This window comes from Rana temporaria, chromosome 1 (assembly GCF_905171775.1).
Source record: "Rana temporaria chromosome 1, aRanTem1.1, whole genome shotgun sequence".
Taxonomy (NCBI): Eukaryota; Metazoa; Chordata; class Amphibia; order Anura; family Ranidae; genus Rana; species Rana temporaria.
The window spans coordinates 309,045,598-309,071,048 of record NC_053489.1 but is presented as its reverse complement, the minus strand read 5'-3'; positions in this window follow the sequence as shown (position 1 = coordinate 309,071,048).

Genomic DNA, 25,451 nt, shown 5'->3' with positions numbered 1-25,451 from the left:
AGAAGAAGTTTCTAGAGCTTAGGGAGGGAGAATTCAAATAACAAGGCTGAAAATGTATCAGGGCATAGCCAATCCCTGGGGAGGTGTGGTGGCTTGGGATATTGATAAATAGTCTGAAGTGCTGGAGAGATTGTCTTTCCAGTAAGGAGAAGTGCTCAGCCTTAGAGAGGGATGTTGCCCCTCTGAGGCAAGCTTTGGATTGTTCTGTTGTACTGAAAGGTCTTGGGGCTGGAGACCAGGAATGGACCTGGAACTGGTTGCAGGACTTCGCCAAAGGGATCTAATCTTGAGAAGGATTTTTCTCACTCACTGGGAGGTGTTCGGAGGAAGCTGTCCTGGGGACTTGTGAGTAATGACCCTGTAAAGATTCCTGTTGACTGTGTGCTTTTGTAAGTGCCAGACATTGCTCTGATTGGGACTGCTCTCATAGTGTCTCCAATACTGGCCAATTCCCTGTCAAGTGTACTTGACTATGAGTTTGTGAAGAGTGCTTTCCTATATTTTTCAGGGTCCCTGAAGTTGAATGGCTTCCATTCATGACAGCTTCCTATTGTGATGATGTGATTGGCCCACAGCTATCACACGGTACCCAGCACCCTATACCATTTGATTATCTGTAGCCAATCACAGCATCACAATAGAAAGCATTAGGGTTGTCCCGATACCACTTTTTTAGGACTGAGTACAAGTACCGATACTTTTTTTCAAGTAGTCGCCGATACCGAATACCGATACTTTTTTTAAATGTGTCCCCAAATGCAGCCATGTCCCCCCACATATTGCAGCCATGTCCCCCCACAGATGCCAGCCATGTCCCCCCACAGATGCAGCCATGTATCCCCCAATCCAGCCATGTCTCCCCCCATGCAGCCATGTATCCCCCCATGCAGCCATGTATCCCACCATACAGTCATGTATCCCCCCATACAGTCATGTATCCCCCCATGCAGTCATGTATCCCCCCATCCAGCCATGTATTCCCCCATCCAGCCATCGTCTCCCCCCATCCAGCCATCGTCTCCCCCCCATCCATTCATGTCTCCCCCCCATCCAGCCATCGTCTCCCCCCCATCCATTCATGTCTCCCCCCATGCAGCCAACGTCTGCCCCCATCCAGCCATCGTCTGCCCCCATCCAGCCATCGTCTGCCCCCATCCAGCCATCGTCTGCCCCCATCCAGCCATCGTCTGCCCCCATCCAGCCATCGTCTGCCCCCATCCAGCCATCGTCTGCCCCAGGGGTCAAGTCCTGGGGAAAAAAGTGTGGGAACTCCCACCCAAGATCCACTCCCCCACCCAAAAAAAATAAAAAAAAAAGATACGCTCATATGCATATATATTTCACACCCTTTTACATTACATAGCACCATGCATCACTGGACCCCCTTTACATTACACAGCACCTCTGGACCCCCTTTACATTACACAGCACCTCTGGACCCCCTTTACATTACACAGCACGGTTAAAACAGGATCAGGAGTGGGTTCACTTTACATGCTGTAACCTCACAGCAGTGAGGTAACGGGCCACCCATTCACTATCTCACAGTGTGGATATTATAGAGAAGATACCGTCACCACATTCAGCACATATCCAATGGACTTTCACATTTTTGAATGATTGCTATATACTATATCATGAAATAAGTTATTTTGTACTGCATCAGTTGGATTGCCACACATGCTTTGCACAGTTGTTTTGGCACTTTTATCATATTTAGCATTTGTGTTATTAAGGACTAGTTTGTTCTGTATTTTCACTTTACCATTGCTATAGTACTTGCTGGCAAGTTAAGTTACTATAATAATAATAAGGTTTGCACATAGCACATAAGATTTGGAACTTTTGGCTATTTTCTTGCACATTGCACTTTTTACAACAGCATAGTAACTCAAGGGTACCTCTGTTGTGAGAAGTCCTCCAGTCGAGTGTCTGAGCGCGTTCGTGTGTTCCCAAAGAGAGTACAGCAATGCAGCAAGGACCGCAAAGGGACCTGGACCGGGCGGGAGGCGATGGAAGTAGCTGAGCTGGGCACTGGGCAGGAGCCTCTGCGATGGATGTGTAGCAATTGGCGGGACAAGCCGGGCGCACTCGTATGACGTCATCGGGAGCGTGGGTGTTGCCGTGGTGACAGAAAAGGACGGAAGGAGACAGGACTCGGGTACAGTAGTAAATTCGCTGCCTGTCACAATGCGTCTGCTCGAGTCCTGCAATGGGAACGACGTGTGCGGGGACGTCGTTCCCGCAGGACTCGAGCCCTGGTCTGCCCCCATCCAGCCATGTTCCACTTACCTGCATCCCCGCTGCCGCCGACGACTGTGTAATACGCCGGGAACGTTACAGTTTTGAATCGCTGTAATGATTGGCCCCGCGCTGCGTATAGACACTCCCCCTTGCTCGGGATTGGACAGTTCACCCGAGCAAGGGGGAGTGTCTATGCGCAAATCATTACAGCGATTCAAAGCTGTAATGTTCCCGCCCGTATTACACAGTCGGCGGTAGCGTGGATGCGGCGTAACGGCGGCGGATTGCGGCTTCGGTTGCGACGGTCGGCGGCGGCGGCGGCGGTCGGCGGGGGGGGACGCAAGTATTCTATTTAGGTATCGGGGCGGGGTATCGGCGTCTGAGTACCGCCGAGAAAACTCGGAATCGGTCCCGATACCGATACTAGTATCGGTATCGGGACAACCCTAGAAAGCATAATTCCTGAAAGTTTAAACTGTTGTTTATCATAGAAATCAGCACTGTTAGAAGCAACAACAGTGTATATAAAAAAAAAGAATCCCTAATCACCGCCGCCCCCTCCCCCCGAGAAGTGCAAAAAAAGTAAAAAATAAAAATAATTGTAGCACTACCCCCGTAGGAGCTGCTGGTTTAAATTTGGGCCTTGCACGTTACCTCGCTCTTCGTTGTCTAGGGGATGAGTTGAGCGTCTAAGAAACTTCAATGTCCACACAAGTTATAAATCCTTTTTCTGTAGGTTTTATTTCACACAAACGTGTATAGGTAGAGGGATGGAGGGTCAGGGGTAGGTTCAGGCACACGATGTAGATCACTGGGGAACTTCTAAGTTTCAGAGTCACACTCACCACTTTCCTCAGAGTGGGTATTGCTCACCCGGATAGGCCCCTCTCACTGGCCTAGCAGCCGGGATGATGCACGGACAAAAAGAATACAGTCTCTGCCACAGACCTTTCTTCAAAAGTCGAAATAAACTGTTCCATAATCCTCTGCCACAGGATTTAGTACCCGGATTTCCAGCCGTACAGTTTAGAGCCTTTAAGCTGACCCGGCAACACTGTATCATAGAATATGGTGCATTCTCCAATAAAGTTACCAGACCTCTCCTTAGATACCAGCCTTCCGCTTGGTCCTCTCCAGGACAGGTCCTCCCCCGGTGTCCTCCATTGAGTTGCTTCCTTCCGCAGGACAGACAGCACAGGATCACCTTCAAAGTGCAGGCCCCAGTCAAGACAACTGGGCCTACCTGGCGGAAATGCAGCCTCGGGCCAACGAGGTCCTGGGGCTGAAAATGGACCATCACATACCTCGAGCCAGGAGGGCCACGAGGCAAAGAGCCCGAGAAAATAACGTCTGCCCCTTAAAGCGGGGGTTCACCCTATTAAAAAAAAAAAAAAATGTATTCTAGCATAAAATTCGGCATCGTAGCGCGAGCTACAGTATGCCGGTCTTACATTTTTTATCCCCGTACTCACTGTTTAATCCTACCTAGACGATTCCGACTGCCCACGGGGAATGGGCGTTCCAATCCAGACGGAAAGTGATTGACGGCCGGCTCTGGCGCGTCACGCTTCTCCGGAAATAGCCGAAATAGGCTTGGCTCTTCACGGCGCCTGCGCATAGCCTGTGCGCAGGCGCCGTGAAGAGCCGAGACCTACTCCGGCTGTCTTCGGGGAGCGTGACGTGCCAGAGTCGGCCGTCAATCACCCTCCCTCTTGCTAGGAACGCCCATTCCCCGCGGCAGACGGAATCGTCTATGTACGATTAAACAGTGAGTACGGGGATAAAAAATGTAAGACCGGCATACTGTAGCTCGCGCTACGATGCCGAATTGTATGCTGAAATGTTGTTCAGCAGGGTGAACCACCGCTTTAAGTATCCTTCCCCAGAATGCCCAGCGGGGAGACCACTCCCACTGGGCTGTTCCTGGGGAAAAACACCCAATACACTCTGGCCTGCCTGTGTTCCAACATTGGCCTGTGGTGGTAACGCCACCTACAGGCAAACAATGGGAAAACCCTCCGAGCACAGCCATAGCTGGAACAGAGTCTGGTTTAGCCTTAATCATCAGAGTCTGGGTTAAAGCTCACTGGGCTCCTGACTTGGGGGTGCTGTCGTCGGAGGACTGGGATGAAGCTCTCGTCAACTGCAGATTGGTTTCCCCCAAAATTTCTGACCGCCTTACCCAATTATATATCCTGCACCGTTCATACCTAACGCCCCGTCGCATCCTAAAATTCAGGCCGGGCGGCGATCCTAACTGCCCGGGCTGCAACTCCCCTGATCCCACCTTTTACCATCTTCTCTGGGGGTGCCCCTGCGTGCAGGGCTTTTGGACCCAGGTGGTCCGATTTCTCCACGATCGCATGGGTTCTCCCATTTCCCTTAGCCCCCGTCAGTGTTTGCTCGGAATATTCTCGCTGTCTGAGGCCGGAAAATATCTCAACACATTGCTACAAGAGACTTTGTTCCTTGCAAGGCTTCAGATAGCGAGAACCTGGCTTAGGGGCCCCCCCCCCCACCCTACAACAATGGATCAAAGCTGTCAACGACACCCTACCCTTTAAAAAACTTCTATATGCCCACAGGGGTTGCCCTGGTAAATATAACAAGATTTGGGATAGATGGTTGGGAGATGCCTCTACCTGCAATACCTCCTCTGCTTAACACCCCCTATATGTACCTGCTGAGTTTTATTGGGCTGTGACCTTCACCTCCGACCTACCCCGTCCCCATGTGCTGTTCTATATTTCCACATGTTACATGTTTTCATTTATCCCGTCTGTCAAGTCTGCGCACCTGACATTGCAATGTATCCTTGCTTGTGGTGCATGTTGCACCGACTAGAACACTGTCTGTAACCCGTTTTTTACATGCTCATTAAACTTTGATTTGATATAAAAAAAAAATCATCAGAGTCTGAGCTAACTACCAGCTCAGACACCCACTAAATTTAAACATAGCACCTGGTCATCAGGAGCAGGGCGCTACATAAATGTTAACAGTTTTTTTTTTTACACTCTGTCACTAGTCGGTATCCCTAAACACCACCACTACAGTGACAGTATGTGAAAACAATTGTAATAAAAACCTTGCCATGCTTCCTACTAAATACCTTGGACTTTCTATTTTCCAGAAAGGGGCCATTTGGGGGTTATGTGTACTGTCCTGACATTTTAGGGCCTCAAGAAATGAGATAGGCCATCAATACATCAATTTGTAAATATACAGTATATACCATAGTTTGTAGACCTTTCACACAGACTAAATATTATACACTGATTTGGTTTATTTTTACCAAACAAAATGTAGCAGAAAACATTTTGGTCTAAATTTATGAAGAAAGATTATTTGTTTGCAAAATTGTATTACAAAAACTAAGAAAATTTATTTTTTTGTTTAATTTCCAGTATTTTTTCATTTTTATAGCAAAAAATAAACAAAACAAGTGGTGGTTAAATGCCACCTACAGAAAGCTATATTTGTGTAAAAAAAATGGTATACATTTGATTTGCATGACCAAGCAATTTCTAGTTAAAATAGTGCCCTGGTCATGAAGGGGGTGAAATCTTCCTGAGTGCTTTGTTGTGATATTAGAGAAACTAGCCTGCATGGTAAAATGCAGTGTTGGCTTCAGGAGGGAGTAGTACATTGATGACATACAATGATCTCATACAGGTGCCATGGGGTGGGGTGACATTCAATGTACTGCATTTCAAAAGTGTTCCAGTCCTAAAAAAAAACTTCCCTGCTCCCAAAATCTTTATTTTCATAGTACACACTATAAGGTGCTAGAGACCCCATGGGTAGAGTTGAGCGGACACCTGGATGTTCGGGTTCGGACCCGAACCCGGACTTTGAAAAAAAGTTCGGGTTCGGGACCGAACCCGAACCCGGACTTTGACCCGAACCCGAACCCCATTGAAGTCAATGGGGACCCGGACTTTTGACTACAAAAATGTCTCTAAAAAACTAAGGGAAAGTGCTGGAGGGCTGCAAATGGCAGCAAAATGTCGGGAAGAGCATGGCAAGTACTCTGGAAATAAATGGATAGGAAAATAACTCAAAATAACCTAAAAAAAATAAAAATAAAAAATATAATGATTTTGACCTTGGAGGACGAGGTCCATACAGTTTTGTTCAAAATTATTCAACCCCCCAATGCTGTAAAGGGTTTTAAGGAATTTAGTGTACATTTGTAATTGTATTCAGAATGAAATCCTACAAGGACTTCATAAAGAACCATATGCAACTAAAATGATATCAATTGGTTTTGTAATACAGTAGTAAATGCAAAATTCAAGGCAATGGGCACTGTTGAAACGCTACCTGGTCGTGACAGAAAGAAGATGCAGATTTTGACTGCTGTGCGCTACCTGAAGCGTAGAGTGGAGAAAAGTCCCTGTGTGACTGCTGAGGAACTGAGAAAATATTTGTCAGATGTGGGTACTGAAGTTTCTGCTCAGACAATACGGCGCACACTGCGTAATGAAGGCCTCCATGCCAGAACTCCCAGGCGCACCCCCTTGCTGTCTCCAAAGGAAAAAAAAAGAGTCGACTGCAGTATGCCGAAAGTCATGTGGGCAAACCACACACGTTTTGGGATTGTGTTGTGTGGACTTATGAATCAAAATTACAACTGTGTGGGCCCATGGATCAACGCTATGTTTGGAGGAGGAAGAACAAGGCCTATGATGAAAAGAACACCTTGCCTACTGTGAAGCATGGCGGGGGGTCAATCATGCTTTGGGGCTGTTTTGCTTCTGCAGGTACAGGGAAGCTTCAGCGTGTGCAAGGTACCATGAATTCTCTTCAGTACCAAGGAGATATTGGATGACAATGTGATGCAGTCCGACACAAACCTGAGGCTTGGGAGACGTTGGACCTTTCAACAGGACAATGATCCCAAGCATACCTCCAACTCCACTAGAGCATGGTTGCTGATTAAAGGCTGGAACATTTTGGAGTGGCCATTGCAGTCACCAGACTTAAATCCGATTGAGAACCTCTGGTGGGACTTAAAGAAAGCAGTTGCAGTGCGCAAGCCTAAGAATGTGACTGAAGGTGGAAGCGGCGGTGTAGGAGGAGGAGGAGGAGGAGGTAGCCAACACAGCAGGTTTTGGTTTTTAATTGATTTATTTTTTAAATTAGGGTAAACCCCAAAATAATTAGACAGATCTAGGGTTGCTACCTCATCCCTTTAAACCTGAACACAGAGTTACACAGGTTCTGGGGCTAATTTAATGTCGATAGACTCGATAAGGCACCAAGTGAGTTTCATTAACAGCACCTTAATCAGCCAGAGAACCTGTGTAATTAATGTTTTTGCTTTGAAAGCGATGAAATGGCAACCCTAGAAAGCTCAGAAAAAAAAAATGGCTGGGTAAGGCCGGCCCGGTGTCTATTCTGCACAAGGTACGGACAACTCCTCTGGGATCCATGCCTGGTTCATTTTAATGAACGTGAGCTTGTCCACGTTGGATCTGGACAGGCGGTTGCGCTTGTCTGTGATAACGCCCCCTGCCGTGCTAAATACACGTTCAGACAATACACTGGCCGCAGGGCAGGCCAGCACCTCCAAGGCTTAAAGGGCAAGCTCAGGCCATGTGCCCAATTTGGAGACCCAGAAGTTTAAGGGGGCACAGCCGTCATTCAGTACGTGTAGGGGTGTGCTCACATACTGCTCCACCATGTTGCTGAAATACTGCCTCCTGCTTTTTGTTGTGGCGTGCTGACAAAGCTTTTCCACATTTCGGCCATGCTAACCCTGCCTTCTGAGGTGCTGGCGGTGCCCCTGCTGCGTTGGCGACCTCTTCCTCCTACTATTTTGCCTTCGCCTTCTGCTTCCACTGTGGCCCCGCTGCCAGGTGGGAATTGCACCAGCAGCGCGTCTAACAGCGTGCGCTTGTACTCGCGCATCTTGCGTTCACGCTCCAGTGAGGGGATTAAGGACGGTACATTGTCCTTGTAACGGGGATCCAGCAGCGTGGCCACCCAGTAATCAGCACCTGTCATAATGTGCGAAACACGCCGGTCGTTGCGGAGACACTGCAGCATGTAATTGCTCATGTGCGGCAGGCTGCCCAGAGGCAACGAAAAGCTGTCCTCTGTGGGAGGTGTATCATCTGTTTCCTCTGTATCCCCCCAGCCACGCACCAGTACTGGCCATGAGCTGGTCTGGATGCCATCCTGCTGTGAACATGGTTCCTCCTCCTCCTCCATGTCTTCCTCCTCCTCATCCTCCACCGCGTCATCCTCCAGAACTGTGCCCTTGCTAGACAATTGTCTACCTGGCCTTTGTTGGTGCACAAACCCACCCTCGGAGCCACTTGTGAATGACTGCCCTGAAAGCCTTTCAAATGATCCCGATTCCTCCTCCTCCTCCTCCTCCTGTGCCACATCCTGTTCCATCATCGCCAGTAGGGTTTTTTCAAGGAGGCATAGAAGTGGGATAGTCACGCTGAGAGCGGCGTCATTGGCACTGGCCATGTTGGTGGAGTACTCAAAACAGCGCAGCAAGGCACACAGGTCTCGCATGGAGGCCCAGTTATTGGTGGTAAAGTGGTTCTGTTCCGCAGAGCGACTCCCGCGTGCGTGCTGCAGCTGGAACTCCACTATCGCCTGCTGCTGCTCTCACAGCATGTGCAAGGTGGAGTTCCACCTTGTGGGCACATCACATATGAGGCGGTGAGCGGGAAGGCCGAAGTTACGCTGCATCGCTGCCAGGCGAGCAGCAGCAGGGTGAGAACACCGAAAGTGCGCACAGACGGCCCGTACTTTCTGCAGCAACTGTGGCATATCGGGGTAAGTTTTCAGGAAACTCTGCACCACCAAATTCAGCACATGCGCCATGCATGGAATGTGAGTCAAACCGGCTAGGCCCAGAGCTGCTACGAGATTTCGCCCGTTATCGCACACCACCAGGCCTGGCTTGAGGCTCAATGACGTCAACCACTCATCGGTCTGTTGTTCCATGTCCCTCCACAACTCCTGCGCGGTGTGTGGTTTTTCCCCCAAACAGGAAAGTTTTAAAACTGCCTGCTGGCGTTTACCCATGGCTGTGCTGAAGTTGGTGGTGAGTTTCTTAAGCTGACTGGATGAGGAGGCGGCAGAGGATGAGGAAGCGGAGTAGAAGGAGTTAGGAACAGGAGGCAAACTGAAGCGCCCTGCAATCCTCGGTGGTGGAAGGACATGCGCCAAACTGCTATCGGCCTCAGGCCCAGCCGCCACTGCATTTACCCAGTGCACTGTTAGGGAGATATAACGTCCCTGACCGTGCTTACTGGTCCACGTATCCGTAGTTAGGTGGACCTTAGCACAGATGGCGTTGCGCAGTGCACACCTGATTTTGTCCCCCACTTGGTTGTGCAGGGAAGGGATGGCTCGCCTGGAAACGTAGTGGCGGCTGGGCACGACGTACTGTGGGACAGCCAATGCCATCAGGCTTTTAAAACTCTGCGTCTCCACCAGACGGAATGACAGCATTTCAAAGGCCAGTAATTTTGAAATGCTGGCATTCAGGGCCAGGGCTCGGGGGTGGGTAGAGGGGTACTTCCTCTTACGCTCCAGTGTTTGGGAGATGGAGAGCTGAATGCTTCCATGGGACATTGTGGAGATGTTTGGTGACCCAGGTGGTAGTGTTGCTTGCCGGTCCTCTAATTGAGGTGTGGCAGGTGGCACTGTCACTACGGAGGTGGATGAAGAGGCAGAGAGGCCCGAGACTGATGCAGAAGAGGAAGCAGGAAGAGCCAGAGACCTTTCTTGGTTTTTGCGGTGTCTACTCCACTGCAGCTTGTGCTTTGCACTTAGATGCCTGGTCATGCAGGTTGTGCTCAGGTTGAGAACGTTTATGCCTCGCTTCAGGCTCTGATTGCACAACGTGCAAACCACACGTGTCTTGTCATCAGCACATTGTGTGAAGAACTGCCACGCTAGGGAACTCCTTGGACCTGGCTTTGGTGTGCTCGGACCCTTGCTGGGTTGGGCAGTAGCAGGCGTACTGTCTAGGGGACGGACGCTCTGCTTTGGCACCCTGCTCCCTCTTCTGCTGTGCTGGTGGCTCTGTGCGACCACCGCCTCTTCCTCCGAACTACATGGGTCACCTGCACGAGGTTGATTCCATGTCGGGTCGAGGACCTCATCGTCCTGCACATCATCTTCCACCCAGTCTTCACCACTGCCCTCCTTGTCGCTCTGCACAATTGCAAAAGCACCAGCAGTTGACAACTGTGTTTCATCATCATCATCATGCAAGACGTGCTGTGATGGCCCCCCCATGAACTCATTCTGAAATAGAAGTGGTTGGGCATCAGTGCACTCAATCTCTTCCCCTTCTGGGCCTGGGCTAGTTGGATGGCCCTGGGAACACATGCTAACAGACTCATCAAAAAGAAGAAGAGACTGCTGCATGCTTTGGGGCTCAGACTGCTTGGCTGATTTGCAAGGGGGTGAGGTGAAAGACTGATGGTGGACATCGGCTGCAGGCGCCAACTCTGAACTTTCAGCACAAGACTGGTTGGAAAACAATGTGAAGGAACTGGAGGCACTGTCAGCAACCCAATCTACTACTGCCTGTTCTGCTCCTGGCCTCAACATTCGTAGAGCTGGATTAGGCCCGACCAAATACCGCTGCAGGCTCTGTCGGCTACTCGCACCTGAGAAAGGTGTTTCACTTGTGCTTGTAGCTGGCACAGATCGACCACGTCCTCCCCCTCTAACAGGAGCTCCACCAGCAGCACCACGCCCGCGGCCACGTCCCTTATTTGACAGTTTCCTCATATTTCTCAAATTTAGGGTCTTGCCCTAATTTTGAGAAATTTTAAATACAAAAAAGTGTAAGCTGGTGAAATAGGCAGATATTCACCTATATATTTATCCACCTATAGCAAGAAGCAGGAAGCCAGCACTAAACAATGTACTGCACAGACAGTATATCACAGGGGACAGGTAGACTGTGCTGGTGAAATATACAGAGTCACCTATAGAGTGCTGACTGCCACTACAGAAAATATATTTCAGGAAACTCTCCCTGACTATGGAACTTGACAGGAACACAGAATAGCACAGATGTGCACAGGTGGTGTGGCAGATGTACTGTTAATGAAATACTTGTCACCTCACCTATACAGTACTGACTGTGACTGGCACTACAGAACTAATATGTCAGCAAACAGTGCCTGATAAGGAACTTGACAGCAACACAGAATAGCACAGATGTGCACAGGTGGTGTGGCAGATGTACTGTTGATGAAATACTTGTCACCTCACCTATACAGTACTGACTGTGACTGGCACTACAGAACTAATATGTCAGCAAACAGTGCCTGATAAGGAACTTGACAGCAACACAGAATAGCACAGATGTGCACAGGTGGTGTGGCAGATGTACTGTTGATGAAATACTTGTCACCTCACCTATACAGTACTGACTGTCACTGGCACTACAGAACTAATATGTCAGCAAACAGTGCCTGATAAGGAACTTGACAGCAACACAGAATAGAACAGATGTGCACAGGTGCTGTGGCAGATGTACTGTTGATGAAATACTTGTCACCTCACCTATACAGTACTGACTGTCACTGGCACTACAGAACTAATATGTCAGCAAACAGTGCCTGATAAGGAACTTGACAGCAACACAGAATAGAACAGATGTGCACAGGTGCTCTGGCAGATGTACTGCTGTTGAAATACTCAGTCACCTTTAGTGCTGACTTCCCCTACAGAACAAATATTTCAGCAAACTGTGCCTGCCTGCTAAGGTACTTGACAGAAACACAGTATATCACAGGTGGGGTGGCAGGTGTACTGTTGTTGAAATACTCAGTCACCTTTTGTGCTGACTGCCCCTACAGAACAAATATTTCAGAAAAGTGTGCCTGCCTGCTAAGGTACTTGACAGAAACACAGTATATGACAGGTGGGGTGGCAGGTGTACTGTTGTTGAAATACTCAGTCACCTTTTGTGCTGACTGCCCCTACAGAACAAATATTTCAGCAAACTGTGCCTGCCTGCTAAGGAACTTGACAGAAACACAATATATCACAGGTGCACAGGTGCTGTGGCAGGTGTACTGTTGTTGAAATATTCAGAAATAAGATGATGCAGATATCAAATTAATAAAGTGTGCCTCTTGATATTTATGGATCAGTAGAACAGCATAGACCTAACACTTTCCCTCAGAACAATCAGGAACCTTCCCCTCACATAAGTGCAGCAGTGACAACGAGCCAGATACAATAAGATGATGCAGATATCAAATTAATAAAGTGTGCCTCTTGATATTTCTGGATCAGTAGAACAGCATAGACCTAACACTTTCCCTCAGAAGAACAATCAGGAACCTTTCCCTCACATAAGTGCAGCAGTGACAACGAGCCAGATACAATAAGATGATGCAGATTTCAAATTAATAAAGTGTGCCTCTTGATAGGTCTATGCTGTTCTACTGATCCAGAAATAACACTTTCCCTCAGAAGAACAATCAGGAACCTTTCCCTCACATAAGTGAAATCCAGCCAGATACACCTAACTTTCCCTATGCAGCAGATTCCACCAGCCTTTCCCTATCTACAGTGAAGCAGAGTGACGATCTGTGCTGTGTGCCTCTATCTAATATAGAGGCACGTCACATGATGGGTCACATGCTGCACTGGCCAATCACAGCCATGCCATAAGTAGGCATGGCTGTGATCAGTTCCCAGTCACAGTTGTAACACGAATGGCGATTGGCTGCCGTGCAGCGCGCCGAAACATACCCGAACACCGAACCCGAACCCGGACTTTTTCCAACTATTCAGGTTCGGGTCCGGGTTCGGGAAAAACCCAAAGTCCGTACCGAACCCAAACTTTACAGTTCGGGTTTGCTCAACCCTACCCATGGGCACTGCAGAGCTGCCAATCAACCCCCCCACCCCCACCCATCCCTTCAATGCTTAGTGAGCTGACAGCCAGAGATGATGCAGGCACCACAGAATTGCAGGTGAGTGGCCATGGGGTGATCTGCTGGAAGTTCACGGTTGGGTGTATTGGGAAAGAGTATGTGTATTTGTGTGTGTCTGTGCAGAGAGATGTGTTGGGGGTTGGAGGTGCACATATAGTGGATACAGAGCACAGATGTGTTTGACCTATTCGCACTGGCGGACTGATTGGATCCGCCTGTCAGTGTTTCAGGCAGAGCGGATCGGTCCATCCATAGCTGTCTACGGAGCGCTGGGTGTAAAGCTGCCACCACTGCCACCATCCGCTTTAAATTTTATCCACTAAAAAACATTCCCCATTCGTCCGGCAGATCAGAATGGATGACAGTTGGATGAAAATGGACAGGCGATCTGTTTCCATCTGCTTGCCCTATAGAGATCAGCGGGCTGTGTCTGTAAGATCCCCTGCTGAGCAAGCGGATCCTGCTAACAAGCCCACCCTGTGTGAAAGGGGCCGTAGGGGTGTGCGATGTGCCAAGTGTGCTTGCTGCAGTGTACAATGGTGTGCTGAAAGGATACAGAGGATTCTGGGAGGTGCAGAGGTGTGTGTGTGGAGGGGGGGGGTTGAAGGGTTGGGGGAGCAGAGATGTGTGACACAGTACATAGCTGTGCTGGGGAGTATTGAGGTGTGCTGGAAAACTCAGAGGATGCTGGGAGGTGCAAAGGAGTGTGTGTGTGGGGGGGGGGGGGGGGGGGGGTTGGGGTCAGAGGTGTGGGGGGTGAAGAGATGTATGACACAGTACATAGATGTGCTGGGGTTTGTTGAGGTGTGCTGGGGAATACAGATGATGCTGGGAGGTGCAGAAAATCTAAAGCCCTGTACACACGATCGCATATCTGATGGAATCTAATCCGATGGATTTTTTCGTCGGATATCCGATGAAGCTGACTTTCATCAGTCTTGCCTACACACCATCAGTCAAAAATCCAACCGTGTCCAACGCGGTGACGTAAAACACTACGACGTGCTGAGAAAAATTAAGTTCAATGCTTCCGAGCATGTGTCGACTTGATTCTGAGCATGCATGGATTTTTGACCAGTGGACTTCCACACAGACGATCATTTTTTTCTATCGGTTTTTTATCCATAGTAGAATTTTAAAACATGTTCTATTTTTTTTCACTGATGGAAAACAAACCGATGGGGCCCACACACGATCGGTTTGTCCGATGAAAACGGTCCAGCGGTCTGTTTTCATCAGATAGACCAGTGGTCATCAACCTTGTCCTGCAGGGCCCACTAACAGGCCAGGTTTGCAAGATAACTGAAATACATCACAGGTGATATCATTTGCTCCTCAGTGATTGCCGTATTCTAGACTGCATCTCCCCAAGGTAATACATAAAACCTGGCCTGTTAGTGGGCCCTGCAGGACAGGGTTGATGACCACTGAGATAGACCGTTCGTGTGTACAGGGCTTTACAGTGTCACATTTGCCATCTGATAGATTCCCCATAATTTACAAAAAACAAATGCCTGAGAAACTCATCTACAAGTGAGCATTTCTTAAAGCTATGTAATAAGTATAGGAGGCATAACCTACCATCAAAAAATCAGCAGGTGACTCTATCTCATTAAAACTCAAAACTGAAATATATATATATATATATATATATATACACTGCTCAACAAAAATTAAAGGAACATGTTTGAATCAGAACTCCTGGTCAGTTAAGTAGCAGAGGGGGAGGGGTGTATACAGAGGGGGTTGTTAATCAGTTTCATCTGCTTTACTGTTAATTGAAATTAACAACAGGTGCACTAGATGGGTAACAATGAGATGACCTCCAAAACAGGAATGTTTTTTTCAAGTGGAGGTGTCTGACAATTTTTTCCCTACTCATCTTTTCTGACTGTTTTTCACTAGTTTTGCATTTGGCTAGGGTCAGTGTCACTACTGGTAGCACAAGGCAATACTTGGACCCTATAAAGGTTGCACAGGCAGTCCAACTCCTCCAGGATGGCACATCAATACGTGTCATTGCCAGAAGGTTTGCCGTGTTTCCCAGCACAGTTTTAAGAGCATGGAGGAGATTCCAGGAGACAGGCAGTTACTCTAGGAGAGCTGGACAGAGCCGTAGAAGGTCCTTAACCCATCAGCAGGACCGGTATCTGCTCCTTTGTGCAAGGAGGAACAGGATGAGCACTGCCAGAGCCCTACAAAATGACCTCCAGCAGGCTACTGGTGTGAATGTCTCTGACCAAACAATCAGAAACAGGTTTCATGGGGGTGGCCTGAGGGCCTGACATCCTCTAGTGTGCTCTGTGCTCATTGCCAGACGCCGTGGAGCTCGATTGGCATTTTCCATTGAACATCAGAATTGGCAGGTCCGCCACTGGTGCCCCATGCTTTTCACATATGAGAGCAGGTTCACCCTGAGCATATGTGACAGACGTGAAAGGGTCTGGAGAAGCCACGGAGAACTTTATGCTGCCTGTAACATCGTTCAGCATGACCGGTTTGGTGGTGGGTCAGTGGTGGTCTGGGAGGCATATCCATGGAGGGACGCACAGACCTCTACAGGCTACACAATGGCACCCTAACTGCCATTAGGTATTGGGATGAAATCCTTGGACCCATTGTCAGACCCTACGCTGGTGCAGTGGGTCCTGGGTTCCCACTGGTGTACGACAATGCCTGGCCTCATGTGGCGAGAGCATGCAGCCAGTTTACTGGAGGACGAACAAATTGATACCATTGAATGGCCCCCACGCTCACCTGACCTATATCCAATAGAAGACCTCTGGAACATTATGTTTTGGTCCATCCAGTACCGCCAGGTTGCACCTCAGTCTGTTCAGGAGCTCAGTGATGCTCTGGTCCAGATCTGGGAGGAAATACCCCAGGACACCATCCGTCGTCTCATTAGGAGCATGCCCTGATGTTGTCAGGCATGCATACAAGAACTTGGGGGCCATACAAACTACTGAGGACCATTTTGAGTTGTTGCAATGAAATTTCAGCAAAATGGACTAGCGTGCTTCACAATTTTTTCACTTTGATTTTCGGGGTGCCTTTGAATTCAGCCCTCTGTAGGTGGATCATTTTCATTTCCATCAAACGATGTGCCATCCTTTCATTCCTAACACATTACCAAGTCCATATCAGTATTGATATCCAGCATGGGATTTTTGCCCGTTGACATCTGATATGTTTTCAAAGTGTTCCTTTAATTTTTTTGAGCAGTGTGTATATATATATATATATATATATATATATATAATATGTGTATGCGTGTGTGTGTGTGTGTGTGTGTGTATATGTGTTATGGTTTTGTTTCAGTCTTCCTAACACATGGGTATTTTAAATTGATTGATTCATAGTTGAAAAGTGAGATAGAATTTTCAGTTAAAATTCATTTTTCTGTTGTGGTGATTAAAGAAAGAAAGGGGAAAAAATGGTTGCTATAAGCAACACTACAATGTTCTGTTTTAGTGGTCTTTAAACATTCTCTCTAGATAGACTGTGAAATGCCTTCTATTTTTACTGTAATGAAGCACTGAAACACTGCAGTGTAATAAGAGGGCACCTAGACCTGAACAAAATGATTGATTTTATTTGTCATTTTCTGTCCTTTGAAAAGACATGGTTGTAGGAAATGTCTTCTCTTCGAGGGCCATAATCCATAACTATGCATTCACAAGTAGGATAATATGCTGTAACCCATTTTTCATATTTCCCTTAGCGAATATGAATGCCTAAGGTATCTGGATGTTTTTATAACCAGAAAAACATAATCTAGCAAAGCCTTTAGCCTCCTGGCATTCTAATACATGTAAATATGTGCTGAAGAGGTTTGGTACACCGTGCATGTGTTATACAGTATACACTTTTAACATGTTTCCCAGTCTGTCTGAGTTTGTGTTAAATTAAAGAATGGTAATATCCAATTGGTGGTTGCTATTTGCATTACTTTAATAACTATCTGTATACGTTTATACCATGAAGTTTGCATCATTTAATCATTACAATAATTTTTTTCTGTATGGGCCCATGGGGATCCTTGGTTTTGGCCCCCTCTGCCCCAAGCACACCTCTTCAATATAAAGTGACTCTGTACTATTATTATCATACCTCCCAATTTTTTTAATTGGGAATGAGGGACACCTATCAGCAAAAGTATGCAGGCATAGGACACACCCCTTGCCATGCCCCTTAAAGGAGAATTGTACAAAAAACAAGATTGGTTAAACCCACAAGTGTTTTTTTTTACCACTACTATTTTTTTTACCACTACTATTCCTTTATATTGGCTTTTGGAATTTACATATGCAGCAATTTAGAAATTGGATGAAAGGTTTAGCATTGTAAAACACTTTTTGATAGATAAAAAGTGCATTTTATATACATCTATATAGATCAGACTAAAATGAGGGACAAATGAGGAGGAATGAGGGACAGAGGGACATTGGGCCAGATTCACAAAGCACTTACGCCGGCGTATCTAGAGATGCGCGGCGTAATTGAAAAATGCGCCGTGCGTATCTCTGCGCCATATCCTTTAAAACGAGATACGCCTGAAAACCAGTTTTTTCTGTCCGACGTAAAACGATTACACCGGCGCATCTTGGGGCGCAAAATACGCTAGGCGCACCATTGTTTTGCTAGTCAAATATGCAAATGAGGGAGATACGGCGATCCACAAAAGTAAGCTTTTGCAGCGCAGGCTACGCCCTGTGCGCATCAGCTGTTTTCCCGGCGGAAAGTTACACCTTATAAAAGCAGCCTTAACTTTGCACCAGACGTGTACAGGTCAGCTAAAGCAACACCGTTAGGGATGAGCTGAGTACACACACTTGCAGGACAACAATCTGTATGCCAACATGCCAGGGGCATCCATGCTCATAGCTATACTAGTGACTTTAGAGGCACGCAGAAGGAGGAGGGAACGGAGGAGGAGAAGGAGGGCACAGGAGAGGATATACCGCACACGCATAGATGTCTTTGGCATGGCTGCTTCTGAGGTGTATCGCACCTTCAGATTCAGCCCTGAAGCCATCGTGGAATTAACCACAACCCTGAAAGATGACATCACCAGCCCAACACATCGCTCACATGCAGTGGAGCCACTGATCAAGGTAATGGCAACACTGCATTTCCTTGCCACTGGCTCTTTTCAGCGTGCAAGTGGAGTGGTGGCTGGGATGGCACATTCCTCCATTAGCAGATGTGTGCACCAGGTTGTCCCCACAATCCTGAGACGCATGGCCAACCAAATAATCAAACCCACCCAGGAGGACCTGCGGATGAAGACAATGACAGATTTTTACAGAATTGCCAGATTCCCACGCACCGTGGGGGCCATTGATTGCACACATGTGGCACTACAGCCCCTCCGTGAGACAGAGCACATGTACCGCAATCGGAAGCATTGGCATTCCATCAATGTACAGGTGATAGCCGATGCCCAATACCTCATATGGCATGTCCGTGCCAAACACCCAGGGTCCAGCCATGACAGTTACATATACCGTCAAAGCAACATCCCAAGAGAATTTGAACAGAACGTGTATGGGGACAGCTGGCTGGTTGGTGAGTGACATGGGTGTCAGGTATGACTGTCCCCCCCATGATGCAGACATCACGAGGGGCACATGCACGACTAACATCCTCCTGTCTTTTCCCTTCCAGGTGACTCTGCATATGCACTTGGACCCCATCTCATGACTCCATTCTGGAACCCCCAAACCCCAGGAGAGGAAAACTACAATGCTGCACACATACGTACCCGTGCAGTGGTGGAACGCACCTTTGGCCTCCTGAAGTCCCGTTTCCGATGCCTGGATAAGTCTGGGGGTACCCTGTTGTATTCCCCAAACTTTGTGTGCCAGATCATCGGGGCATGTTGCATGCTGCACAACTTCGCAGTAAGAAGGGGCCTGGAGATTGACATACGTGAGGACCTGACCCCCGAACCAGACAATCCCCCCCTGACCAACTCTACCCGGTCTACTGAGGGAAGAGCAGCCAGGAGACGCCTCGCAGAAGGCATCTTTGCACAGTAAACACACACATTAATCATGGCACAATGAGAATGCACGCATGCACACCACTGTGGTCCCTAGCACACACACCCCACATCCTCATCGAATTGGATTAGACCAAAGTACACCGCACGGTACTAGGGAGCAGCAACGCCCCGCCAAGGCTCCAATTATGTCACTGTACATTCATACACCATTCACACGGACCTGGGATCACTTCTCCCTGGTCCTGGGGATCCCTACTCCACCACAAATGAGGGTGACACCCCTTTTACAGCAGGAATGTCACCCCCACATTCATACATCATTCACAAACATAAAACAAATCATAATCAAAGTAAAAACCACAAAAAAATAAGAAAAACATGAAATCAAAAGCACATCCCAAATTAACGACAGTGTGACCCTTGCCTGGGCCGGCCACGGCCACGGGCCCTCAGGGGAGACTCATGGGGGGGGAATCAGGGGAAGGAGGAGCCTCCCCTGGTGTCTGTCCACCTGCTGGCCTGCCCTCCAAGGCCACGGCTATTCTGTTGAGGCCCACAGTGAGGGCTGCCGTATTGGCCTGGACAGCCTGGGTATTGGCCTGGACAGCCTGGGTCAGGGCATTCACCTTGTGACCCACGCCTGCTGTGGCGGTCTGCAGGTCGATAAAGCAGTTTATGAACGCCAAGGAGTTGCAGCTCACATCATTCACGGAGTCCTTTATGGAGACCAGGCTGTCCTCCATCTGGGCCAAAGTCCGGGTGACCTGACCCAGATGGTGGTCCCTCCTAAGATTTTCAGGCAGAAAGTCTGCCACCCCCCTGGTCTTCTGGTTGGCCTTCCTGCCTGCAGATGAGGCTTGTGGCCTGGGAGGAGGGGAGCCCCCTGGGGAGGAGCCCTGTTGGGGGAGGAGTGGGAGGGGCTACCCCTGATGGAGGCCTGACTGCTGCCAGCCACAGGGGGAGCCTCATCCAAAAGCCGAAGTATTTCACTGGCAATGGTTACCTCCTCCCCCTCAACCTCCTCCCCCTCAACCTCCTCCCCCTCAACCTCCTCCCCCTCAACCTCCTCATGAGGTGAGTTGTGGCCACTCCCCTCTCCTGAGGACTCCTGCCTTTCTTGGGGCTCTTCAGCAGCCTGATGTCCGGGGGATGGAGCAGACTGGCCAGATGGCCCAGCACCCTCCTGGCCATCTGTGGATGACACAAAACATACACAGGTTGGAGGATCCACACACTTGGCACATATTCCCTCCCCCCCCACACATGCTACTCGCCAGATAGAAAAAAAAATAACTTACCTGTCCTCACGGCCTAATCGGAGTCAAAGCCAGGCAGGCCCACCACTTGCTGGCTGTGGAAGCACTGGGCCACTGCACGCTCCTCATCAGTCCACCTGATGGTGCAAGGTGGTCCCCCTCCAGTGCCCCTGGCATGTGCTGTAAGCTTGGCCAGCTTAGCACGGACCACGCTCCTCAGATCATTAATCTTCTTTGCGATCCCACTGACGTCCTTGTCTCCCCCCCCCCCCCAAGGTATTGATCTCATCAGTAATGTCCTGGAGGATCTCCTTCTTCCTGGCCGTGGTGATGTCCCGGCTCTCAGGGCCATGCAAAAATCGCCCATGTCGGGTGATGGCCCTAGCAAGGATTTGCTTCTCCCGAACAGAGAAGTTTAGCTTTCTCCTCTTTGGTGCCATATCAGCACCAAACACTCAGCACCAAACAGACACAAAAATCAGACAGAACAAACAGACACAAAAAGAGACAGCAAAAACCAGACACCAAAATCAAACAGCACAAACAGACAGCTAATACAGACACCAAAAAACACACAGAAAAAACAGACACAAAAAACACTCAGAAAAAACAGACAGCTAATACAATCTCCTACTCCAATAAATCTTTACTATAACACTCCTACACAAACCAACAAACAGCCACAGACAACAGAACAAAAGCACCTTGCTTCAGGAAGGGAAACACATGGATGTACTTTTGCAATGGAAGGGTGTTTGTCTGGGCCTATTTATACACAGGGCGTATCTCACTAAGTACGCCGGGCCTAGTTCCTATCTCACTGATTGCGCCGGGCCGAGTTCTGAGCATGCCCAGTGAGGTGCATAATCATGCGCGCATGCGGCCCTACATTTGCATGGGGTCACGGCTCATTTCAATGGAGCACGCCCACTTCCTTCCCACTTTCAATTACCCCGCCTTACACCTCGGAATTAACGTTACGCTGGCGCAAATTTGGGCGCAAATACTCTGTGGATACGGTACTTGCGTCACGAAATTGAGCCGGCGTAACGTAACAGAGATGCGCTACGCCGATCTAAATATGCACCACTCTACGTGAATCTGGCCCATTGTTCCAAATCAGGGACAGTCCCTCAAAATCAGGGACAGTTGGGAGCTATGTAATTATTGCTGCTATGTCCAGGAAACCAGTGTAAGGTGTGTTAAGCAAGGGTCTTTACTAAATGCCCTGGTCCCTTTGGGCATCTCATTAATTTGGTGTTTGAGAACAAAAGGAGAAAATCTGCCATTGTCTAGGACATTGGCACTAGTAATTTTCAGCAGACAGGATACAGGTATCACATTAATCTCACCTTGAAAGCTAATTTAAAGTGACGTATTCTCCTAATTAACATAGAAGACACTAGATGTGATCAAATGCAGCTGCTCTGATACACCAAGGTTGAAGAAGGAGAATTTTTTTTTGGAGTACACAACCAGTGAGGCAACAACAACAAAAAAGGCATGAAGTCATGAAGTAAAACACATTTTTACAATACAACAAAGACAATGCGAAGACCAAGTAAGGTGTGAAAAGTCTTAGGGTCTTTTCAAAGCCCCTGCCACTGGCCAGTGTGGTACAATTGTAAAGTCCAGATGCAAACACTTGAATCAGAGTGAATAGTAGGGGAGTGTAACTTTGCCTTTATCAGTTCCTCTTCCTTTAAGTCAACCAGGGCTATTGGTACTAGGTTGTCCTCAAGGCTCAGTACATAAAACAATATACTCTGGCTGTAGCAGACCCAAGGTACAAGAGAGTAGTTGTACTGAACAGCGTGGGGAGGAACAAGTTGGAAGCCACACTGGAGAAGTCATGACTGGTGGTTGGCAGCAGGCATAATTTGCTGATGTAGTGGATGACAGTAGAAAAAATCTGGTAAGGAAGCAAAGGTCAGGATGGGCATCAGGAGAAATATCTGTCTTGGCAGGTTTGCTGTTGTGCCATGTTCTTTCCATTTGGTTATGATAGATTTGATGGTGCTCCTATGGATCATCAAAGATTTGGATATATTTTTTATAACCTAACCCTGACTTGTACTTCTCAACAATATTGCCCCTTACTTGTACTGGATAGAGATAGCAGGAGCTGGTGAAGCAAGCATTGTTAGGTGCAGAACAATAGCTGATATCAGGGTCAACAAGCTGGGTCAAGTAGGTAATCAGGTGGTTAATCTTGTAAGAGTAAGCGTGGTCAGATTTCAAGGCACAGGGTCTGGTAACGGTGGGCAGGAGAGCAGAGCAGAGTCAGAGCAAGCCAGGGGTCAGATTGGAGAGGTTCAGATGGTCAGACAGAGCCGGGTCGGTTTGGGGTAACAGGTTCAACAGGTCACAGGTTTTCAGGTACAACGCTGCAGATCAGACAGCAAAATGTCACTGCAGCTGCTGGTTTTTTAAAGGCAGAGTGGCGCCAATCGTGCGTTAACGAGCACGCGTGCGTTCCCGCTGTGCGTGCAATCGTCGAGCGCGTGTATTTGGCGCATGCGCGTGCACATTTGGCGCACAGATGCAAACATTTGCGGCGCGCATGCGCACAGGCACAAATGTCTGCTGCTAGTTCTGTCCATTAATATGCATGCGCATGCGTGTGCGCCCTGGAGCCTATTGGCAGGTCCCTGACATTTAGTCTCCAAAAGCTTATAAAAAATGGCCGCCGTAGTCACATGGATTAGCTTAATAGGGCGCTGCACGCTCCAAATGACGTATTGAGCATCTTTTGCCTGACGAAGAGGTCCTGCGTGACCTCGAAATTTAGCTTTTTGGATCGCTATTATGCATTACGTTTTTGGACGTTTTTTAAATGATCCTTGGTGTGCTGGCGAATATGTGTACAGTATTGAGTAACGAAACGCATAGGGCGGAGTTTCAGTACGGTTTGTGTCACTTCTGGTCAAAGCCGAAAATAGGATTTTCTCCACAGCATCTTTTGTTTTGCAATTATATGTCTGTATTTCAAACGTAAAATGTGAGTATATCTCCACATTTTCAATAATAAAGTGTTTGTAAAGCAGGATTACGCTATAGGCATCCTTTCCTCTTTTGCATATTAACATTGGTGGAACTTTACTAGCAATCATTCTAAGGCCCCATACACACGAGAGAATTTATCCGCGGATACGGTCCAGCGGACCGTTTCCACGGATAAATCCTCTCAAAGATTTCCGCAGATTTCTATGCGATGGAGTGTACTCACCATCGCATTGAAATCCGCACGGAAATCCTCTGGCGATGACGTGTCGTGCCATCGCCGCGATTATGACGCGGCGACGGGCGCGACGCTCTCATATAAGGAATTCCACGCATGCGTCAAATCATTACGACGCGTGCGGGGAATCCCTTTAGACGGATGGATCCGGTGAGTCTGTACAGACGAGCGGATCCATCCGTTGGGATGGATTCCAGCAGATGGATTTGTTGTGCATGTCAGCAAATATCCGATCTGCTGGAATCCATCCCAGGGGAGATTTATCCGCGGAAAAAGAACTGCTGGCGTGTACACACCATAGGATCTATCCGCAGAAACCCATTTGCTGGGATTTATCTGCGGATGGATTCTATGGTGTGTACGGGGCCTCAGAGTGCTACACAGTGGCGTATACTGTGGCTGGGCAACGCCCCTGGTGGGGTAAGGCAATTCGGTGAGTGCATTTACTGTAAGAGAACGGATAAGATCACCAATCCTATCATCACCAAATTAAGAGGAAAAATAACTATTATACTATATATTTCTCTCGCAAGAGTACTGGACACTTTTAAAGAGCTCAAGTCACTTTAATTATTTTTGTTTATTATTGCACTCAATGTAAAAAGATTTTAATTTGTTTTATCAATTTGTTGTTTACGTATTGTTTTACATTTGAATTACGTTTTCTAATATAGATGTCACGTATCAATTTTAATAATTGTTTGGCATAAATCAGTTCACATTATTTAGCACTTATTACACTTTACAGCAGGGGGGCAAAACCTTCTCATTGCACTAACACATGTGGAACAAATAGCAGGAACAATCAACACTCATGGGGTCATCCATTAGTCATTAGCACAAGGCATTTATTATAACGTGCACTCTGTAGAGGGTGCAACACAAACACTACCTACCTCAATTATTTATTTAAAGGTTGACGCACATCTTTATTTTATTCACTCAGTGGTTTATAGCACCTGTCACTTTATATATTTCAAGCACACTAAGCACCATATGGTATAGCTTTTTTAAAAGGAACAGCGCCACATCTACACTTTTTGTATTCTCACAAAGTGTCACATAATTGTGAAGCGGAAGGAAAAATGATAAATGGTTTTCATTTTTTTTTTACAAATAAATATGTGAAAAATGTGGCATGCATTTGTATTCAGCACCCCTGAGTCAATACTTTGTAGAACCACCTTTCACTGCAAGTTTTTTTGGGTATGTCTCTACCAACTTTCCACATCTAGATAGTAACATTTTTGCCCATTCTTCTTTGCAAAATAGATCACGCTCTGTCAGATTGCATGAAGAGCATCTGTGAACAGCATATTTAATGTCTTGCCACAGATTCTCAATTGGATTTAGGTCTGGACTTTGACTTGGCCATGCTAACACATGAATGTGCTTTGATCTAAACAATTTCATTGTAGCTCTGGCTGTATGTTGAGGGTTGTTGTCCTGCTGAAAGGTGAACCTTTGCCCCAGTCTCAAGTTTTTTGCAGACTCTAACAGGTCTTCTTCTAAGATAGTCTTGTATTCGGCTCCATCCAACTTCCCATCAACTCTGACCAGCTTCCCTGCCCCTGCTGAAGAAAAGCATCCCCACAATATGATGCTACCACCACCATGTTTCAAATCTGCTGGCTTTTAATAAATGGACACTTACCTGTCCTGGAGTCCGGCGATGTTGGCACCCACAGCTGATGTTTCTATCTGCTGTTGGGTGCTGCCACAGCCATTGCGGGTAATGGTACCCAGCAGTGTAGCTT